Raw genomic sequence first — 7,029 nt, forward strand, 5'->3', positions numbered from 1 at the left:
AGTCTGCTTATTTTTTATTTGAAGTGTAAACTCACAAACTGTAGTAACAGAGAGGAATACAAAATGCACAGAACAGAAACTGGATTGTTTTTTAGGTTAAATGCAAGATCTATGCATTAGGCTTCTAACTAAAATATTTTACCTGGACTTTAGAACACCAGCCATTTTAATTGGTTGATTGATAGTCATAAAAAGTATTTCTGTCTGAAATAGATACTCTGTGGTGGGAAAAGGGGTGAGAGAGTATTTCTGCCTCTATTCATACATCAACCTTTGGTATAAAATCAAACTAAACATAACATTAGCCTTAGCTTCTGAGCCCTCGAAGAACTTAGCTGAAATAGAATAGGAAAGAAAACCTAAAGGAAACATTTTGGACTTACTCGGTAACCTTGAGTATCTTCTACCCAATTCTCCTATAAAAAAGTGGGAAAACATGTTGTAGCCCTATTATGTAGCCGATCAACTTATATGGTAACACATACTAATGGAAAAAGAAAGCAAAACCTTTCTCCTCAGTTTTATCTACACATACAAACAAACAAAGCAAAATAAAGTGGTGTTTCTTTCCCTTGCCCATATAATACACCCCATTAAATTGGAAAAAAAACAAAAAACAAGAACAAAAACCAGGCTTTGCAAATGTCCATTTGAAATGTGCTTTCTGCTTTTTTAAAAGGATTTTAAATAATCTCTTTTTAAAAAGCATAAATATTTCATGACCAAAAGAACACTTTACCAAAGTGCTTAGTTTGAAATAATGTCTGTTTAATCAAAAGCCGGAAAGCAACTCATCAATTCTGTAAACGAGCAACTGAGTGACTCAATTCAATTCAAATTAAGTTGTAAACAAGTAAACAAATACTTACTGATTTTATACAATATATATGTAGCATCGTGCAAGGTAGCAGGGAGGTATTAAATAAGATGAAAAATTAGTCCTGCCCTCGAGAGCCTTATAGTCTAATAGGAAAGAGAAATTTTTAAACACTGGAATAGAACAGAAAATGAAACAGATGGCATAACAATGCTGTATGTTATGATCCAGTAAACAGAACCTCTGCCTTCATTTCAGATGGACAATGCTAACATTACTTGTTTGGAGGGTCTGAGAGGACTAATAAACAAAGATCCTTTGCTTTATTTCTAATATAAGAACCAAAAGCAAATGGATGTGAAAGGTTCAGTGTTATTTCTGGTGATGTTGACCTTGGAAAACCTAATTTGATGTAATGGATCCAATAACCCTTATTCTTAATCTCATCAGGATCCCAGGGATGTCTCTCTTTGAGACTAGCTTGGATCTCCAAAGCAAGCACCCTCACCCAGATCATTGCCTCCCTCTGCGTGAAGGTGGTGAAGGAGGGAAAGATAGATAATCTCTTGGCTTTAGTACACCTAACTAGGAAACATCCTTTACTAAGTGATGCATTTTATCCCCAGTAGATGGTTAAAAAAGAAAAGAGCAGGAAACTTAGTAGAATTAATGGAAAAAAGCCCACTCTAAAAAAATAAAAGAAGGTGCTAAGGATTTCCCTGAAAATCTCTCAGATCTTTGATCTCTTAAAAATGGAAATTTAGGGGTGCCTGGCTGGCTCAGTCAGTGGAGCATGTGGCCCTTGATCTCGGGGTCATGAATTCAAGTCCCACATTGGGTGTAAAGATTACTTAAATAAATGAACTTAAAATAATTTTTGAAATTTAACATTAAGCCTATACTCCTCCTTCGTAGATCTCCTCACATAAAACTAATCACTATTTTCTTATAGAAACTCCATGGACCATTTGTGGTCAATGTTGACTTTACCCTCCAGAAAACTAGTATCTACCCTATACTGAATGCTACATTTTGTCCTCATCAGAAATTATTCAATGAAAAAAATAAAATATCAAAATATTTCAAAAAATTAATGTACTTGAAATATGAATATAAGCATTATCCCATTTTTGTATATGTGGGAAAATGAAAAATTTAGTATTAAATTTCCAAAGAAATTAAAGTCCAGTTACGTAAATCTTAAAATTCCTCTGTGAATTAACATATAAAGAAACTCACTCTTCAACTTCTCTTACAACGAGTGTATTCTAGATGATAGTTAATTTTATTGTTTGCATACAATATCACCCACAACAGAACTATTCACTCTTCCAGGAGAAAGATCGTGTGCAGAAGAAGTTCAGAATATGAAGTGGCTCAGACCTCTTACTCTTAGTGAATTTCATTTCAATCAAAATATGAACCATTTAAGCAGAGTAATGCCCTTCCTGAGGAAGTCTTTACTTGAACCCCTTTTTGAGTTTTCTATTCATGGTTGCAGTGAGGAATCAGTGACTAGTCTCCAAATGGAATTTCCACAATTTTAGGGTAGAGACTAGAAAACAATGTTCATGACTCTTAGCTAGATCACAACACTATTGATATCCCCTCTCTAAGCCGAGAGGAATTATGTTCCTTCCCAGAATTGATATGTCAAAACCCTAACTCTCAGTGTGACTAGACAGGGCATTACAAGGTAATTGAGATTATATGAGGTATAAAGCTGAAGCCCTAATCCAACATGACTGGTGTCCTTAAAAGAAGAGGGAAAGATACCAGGTTGTGTGCAGAGAGAAGGCTTTGTGATAACATAGTGAGAAGGTGGCCGTCTATAAGACAATGAGAGAGGCTTCAGGAGAAACCAAACCTACCAACACTTTGATTTTGGCCTTCCAGCTTCCAGAACTGTGAGGAAATAAATTTGTCTTTTTTTTTAAGCCATCCAGTCTGTGTCATATTGTTATCAAACCCTTAGAAAACTAATATAATAAATATATGGCTGTACTTAGAAAATTATTATGCTTCATGAAATACCAGAATCAAAGTAAGCCCTTCCAGACACAAGATGTATGGAGGGCAAATTTCCCAAGACCTATATCGAATCCAAAATCTATTGATTTTTTTTTAAAGATTTTATTTATTTATTTGACAGACAGAGATCACAAGTAGGCAGACAGGCAGGCAGAAAGAGAGGTGGGGGGAAGCAGGCTCCCTGCTGAAGCAGAGAGCCCGATGTAGGGCTTGATCCCAGGACCCTGGAATCATGACCTGAGCCAAAGGCAGAGGCTTTAACCCACTGAGTCACTAAGGCGCCTCTTATTACTAATCTTTAATTGATGTAAAATTTATTATATGTGAAATGCACATATCTTAAATATTTAAGTTGAAATCTTTGGCAAACATGCACCCATGTAAGCAGTACCTATAGCCTATATCCATGAACAGAGAAAGCACTTCCTTGCCCTCTTGAAGTCATTTTTTTTATCACCAAAGATTCCTGTATTTAAACCCATGGAAATGAAAGCCTACAGGATGTTACTTTTAATATCTGAAATTTTTGGCTCAACATTACATTTCATGATTCATTCAAATTGTGTAACAGTAGTTTATTCTTTATCATTGCACACTAATAGTCCTACAGAAGAATGTATCAAATTGTTTGTCTGTTCTCCTCCGGTGTACTTCACTGCTTTTCTCAGCTTTTCTAAGGAAAAGTCACTTGATCACTACTTTCCTCTTTCTCTTTTAATTTCTGTGCTATTTTTTAAAGGAATTTTGTGTACATGCTTATGAATATTAGTTTGTGGTATTTATTTTCTTGTAATATCCTTTATAGGTTCTGATGTTTGGTTATACTGGCCCCTTAAAATAGTCTAAGATTGTGTATTTTATATATATTTCATGAAAAAATATGTAAGATTTTGTAAGGTTGGTATTATTGCTTCTGGTAAAACCATCTGGGTCCATTTTCTTATGGTAACTATGATGAACTTAATTTCTGAACAGATACAGGGGTATTCATATCTATTTCTACTTGTATCCAGTTTGATAAGTTGTTTTTCAAAGGATTTTTCCATTTCTCCCGATTTATCAAAGATAACTGAGATCACCTGGGGTGCCTGACCGATCAGTCAGTAGACATGTGACTCTTGATTTGGGGGTTGTGAGTTCAAGCCCCACTCTTGGTATAGAGATTACTCAATTAGCAATAATCGCGCCTCGGATAAACCTCATTGGCTATGATACTGCCACTGCCCAAAGCTAGAGATTACTCAAAAATAAAAATTAATTAAAGAAAGATATTGGCATCATATTGTCATTGTATCATCTAATTATCCTTTTAAAAATATTTATTTATTTGAGAGAGAGAGCACACAAGTGGGGGGGGAGGTGTAGAGCTAGAGGGTGGGGAACAAACAGACTTCCCACTGAATATGAAGCCTGACATGGGGCTTGATCCCCAGACCCTGAGATCATGACCTGAGCTGAAGACAGACTAACTGACTGAGCCACCCAAGTGCTCTGCAACTAATATCCTTTTATTTTCTGTAGTTTTCTTTCTTTTTTTCCTAGTTATAGTAATTTGTGTACACACTCTCTCTCTCTCTCTCCTTCTCTCCCTTCCCTGCCCCATCTCATCAACAATCATTCTAAGGATTTATGCATTTTACTGATCTGCTTAAAGAGCCAATAAATGAAATCTGGCATTATTACTATTTAGTGATTGACTTGGAATAATTATGGAATAATAAGTGCATGGGCTACTGGTAGCCAAGAATGTGGTATATTTTGATAAACTACATTCTTTCTAAGAGAAAGAAAAATTATATATACTGTGGAATGACTTAGGCCTATTGATAACATGAATTTCTTTCTACAATTTGCTTCTAGGTCAAAAAAGTAACAAATTTTGTCCACTTAGATTGTATTATATTTAGTTTTTATTGAAATAAAATTTAAATGCATTATATTAATTTCAGATGTGTAACATAATGATTTGATATAATTACATATTGTAAAATGATCACCACAATCATTCCAGCTATCTCATTATACATAGTTACATTATTTTCTTTCTAGTAATGAGAACTCTTTAGATTTACTCTAAACAACTTTCAAATATGCAATACAGTCTTATTAATTGCAGTCTCCATGCTGTACATTAAATTCCCATGACTTATTTCTGTTATAACCGGAAGTTTGTACCTGTTGACTCTCTTCACCCATTCTACCCATCCATCAATCCCCACCTCTGACAACCACCAGTCTGTGCTCTGTATCTATGTGCTTGTTTGGTTGGTTGATTTTTGTTTTGTTGTGTTTTGTTTTAGATTTCACATATAAGTGATATACCATGGTGTTTGATCCATGATTCCATGGTATTTGTCTTTCTCTGTTTTATTTCACTTCGCACAGATCAAATCAAGATCTATCTGCATTGTTGCAAATGGTAAAATATTCCTTTTTACAGCTGAATAATATTCCAATATCTGTTGTTGTAAATAATGCTGCAGTGAACATGGGAATGCATATATCTTCTTGAGTTAGCATTTTCACTTTCTTTGCATAAATATCCAGAAATAGAATTGGTAGACATATAGTAGTTCTATCTTTAATTTGGGGGGAAACCTTAATAATGTTTCCAATAGTGGCTATACCAATTTACAATCCCAGTAGTACACAAGATATTCTTTTCTCCACATCTCCACATCTTTGCCAATGCTTGTTATTTATTTATTTATTCATTTATTTATTTATTGGAGAGAGTGAGAGTGTGTGTGCACATGTGTGCGTGTGTACATGGATCCGGACAGGCTGTGGGGATGAGGGAGAAGGAGAAAGAGAATCTTAAACAGGCTCCATGCCCAGTGCAGAGCCCAACGTGGGGCTCAATCTCACAACTCAAGATCATGATCTGAGCTAAAATCAAGAGTTGGACACAACCAACTGAACTATCCAGGCACCCAATAACAAATGGTTATTTCTTACATTTTTTTTTAATAACCATTGTATTACATTTTTATGTAATAAAAGGTGCTTGTATTTTGTAAGTACAATATCATTACTGCTGTATAATGTATAAATACAGCTCTTGGTTTTTTTTTAAGATCTTACTCACACATGCAGCAAACCTTTTAAACCCTTCTGGATCTCACTATCCTTCAAGGTCTGCTCCACAGTAAACAGATTTTTCTGTTTTGTTTTGTTTTTTCTTTTTTGTAAACTTTTAAAATATGAAGTGGGGGCATCTGTCTGGCTTAGTCAGTAGAGCATATAATTCTTGATCTCAGGGTCGTGAGTTCAAGCCCCACACTGGGCATGGAGGTTACTTAAAATTATATATATTAAAATTAAATTAAAGTAAAAACTGAAGTGGATTACATTAACCCCAGTATTCATTCTCAGCTTTTTTATCATGGCTTACTAACATGAGCTTAAAAGCTGTGGGGGACCTGTGTGGCTCAGTCAGTTAAGCAACTGCCTTCGGCTCAGGTCATATTCTCAGGATTCTGGGGTTGAGCCCTGCCTCAAGCACTCTGCTTGGTGGGAGTCACTTCTACCTCTCACTCTCCCTCTATGCTCTCTCTCTCTCTCTCTCTCTAATTCTCAAATAAATAAATAAAATATTTTAAAAAATTCTTAGCTATATGGAGATCTGTTCATATCTTCACAAAGCTATGTCTTCTTTTGAGATAGGATATGTTTTGTTTTGTTTTGTTTTGTTTTTAATGAAGGTATAGTTGACACACACATTTTATTACTTTATATCCAGGTACACAACATAGTGATACAATAAGTCTATATCTTATGTTCTGCTCACCATAGGTGTAGCTACTATTTGTCATTATCCAGTGAATTCCAGTACCATTAATTTATTCCCTATGCCATACTTTTCATTCCCATGATTTATTCATTCCACAATTGGAAGCCTGTACTTCCCACTTCCCTTCACCCATTTTGCCTATCCCCCACTTTCCTCCCCTCTGACAACTACCAATTTCTTTGTATTTATAGGTAAGATTCTGCTTTTGTTTGTTTGTTCAGATTCCACATGTAAGTAACATCATATGGTATTTGTCTTTCTCTGTCTGATTTATTTCACTTAGCATAATAATCTCTGGGGTCTATCCACGTTGTTACAAATAGCAAGATCTCATTCTTATTTTATAATAATACTATAGAGGAAGGTGGCATGACTTGGAAGCAAATTT

General features: G+C 35.1%; 1 pseudogene; it reads right to left on the reverse strand.

Annotated features, from left to right (window-relative positions):
* Window positions 1–3,953: 3,953 nt before the first annotated feature.
* On the reverse strand, window positions 3,954–4,080 carry LOC132008600 (U4 spliceosomal RNA; annotated as a pseudogene).
* Between the last annotated feature and the right edge of the window lie 2,949 nt (window positions 4,081–7,029).

The sequence above is a fragment of the Mustela nigripes genome, unplaced genomic scaffold (assembly GCF_022355385.1).
Source record: "Mustela nigripes isolate SB6536 unplaced genomic scaffold, MUSNIG.SB6536 HiC_scaffold_462, whole genome shotgun sequence".
NCBI lineage: Eukaryota > Metazoa > Chordata > Mammalia > Carnivora > Mustelidae > Mustela > Mustela nigripes.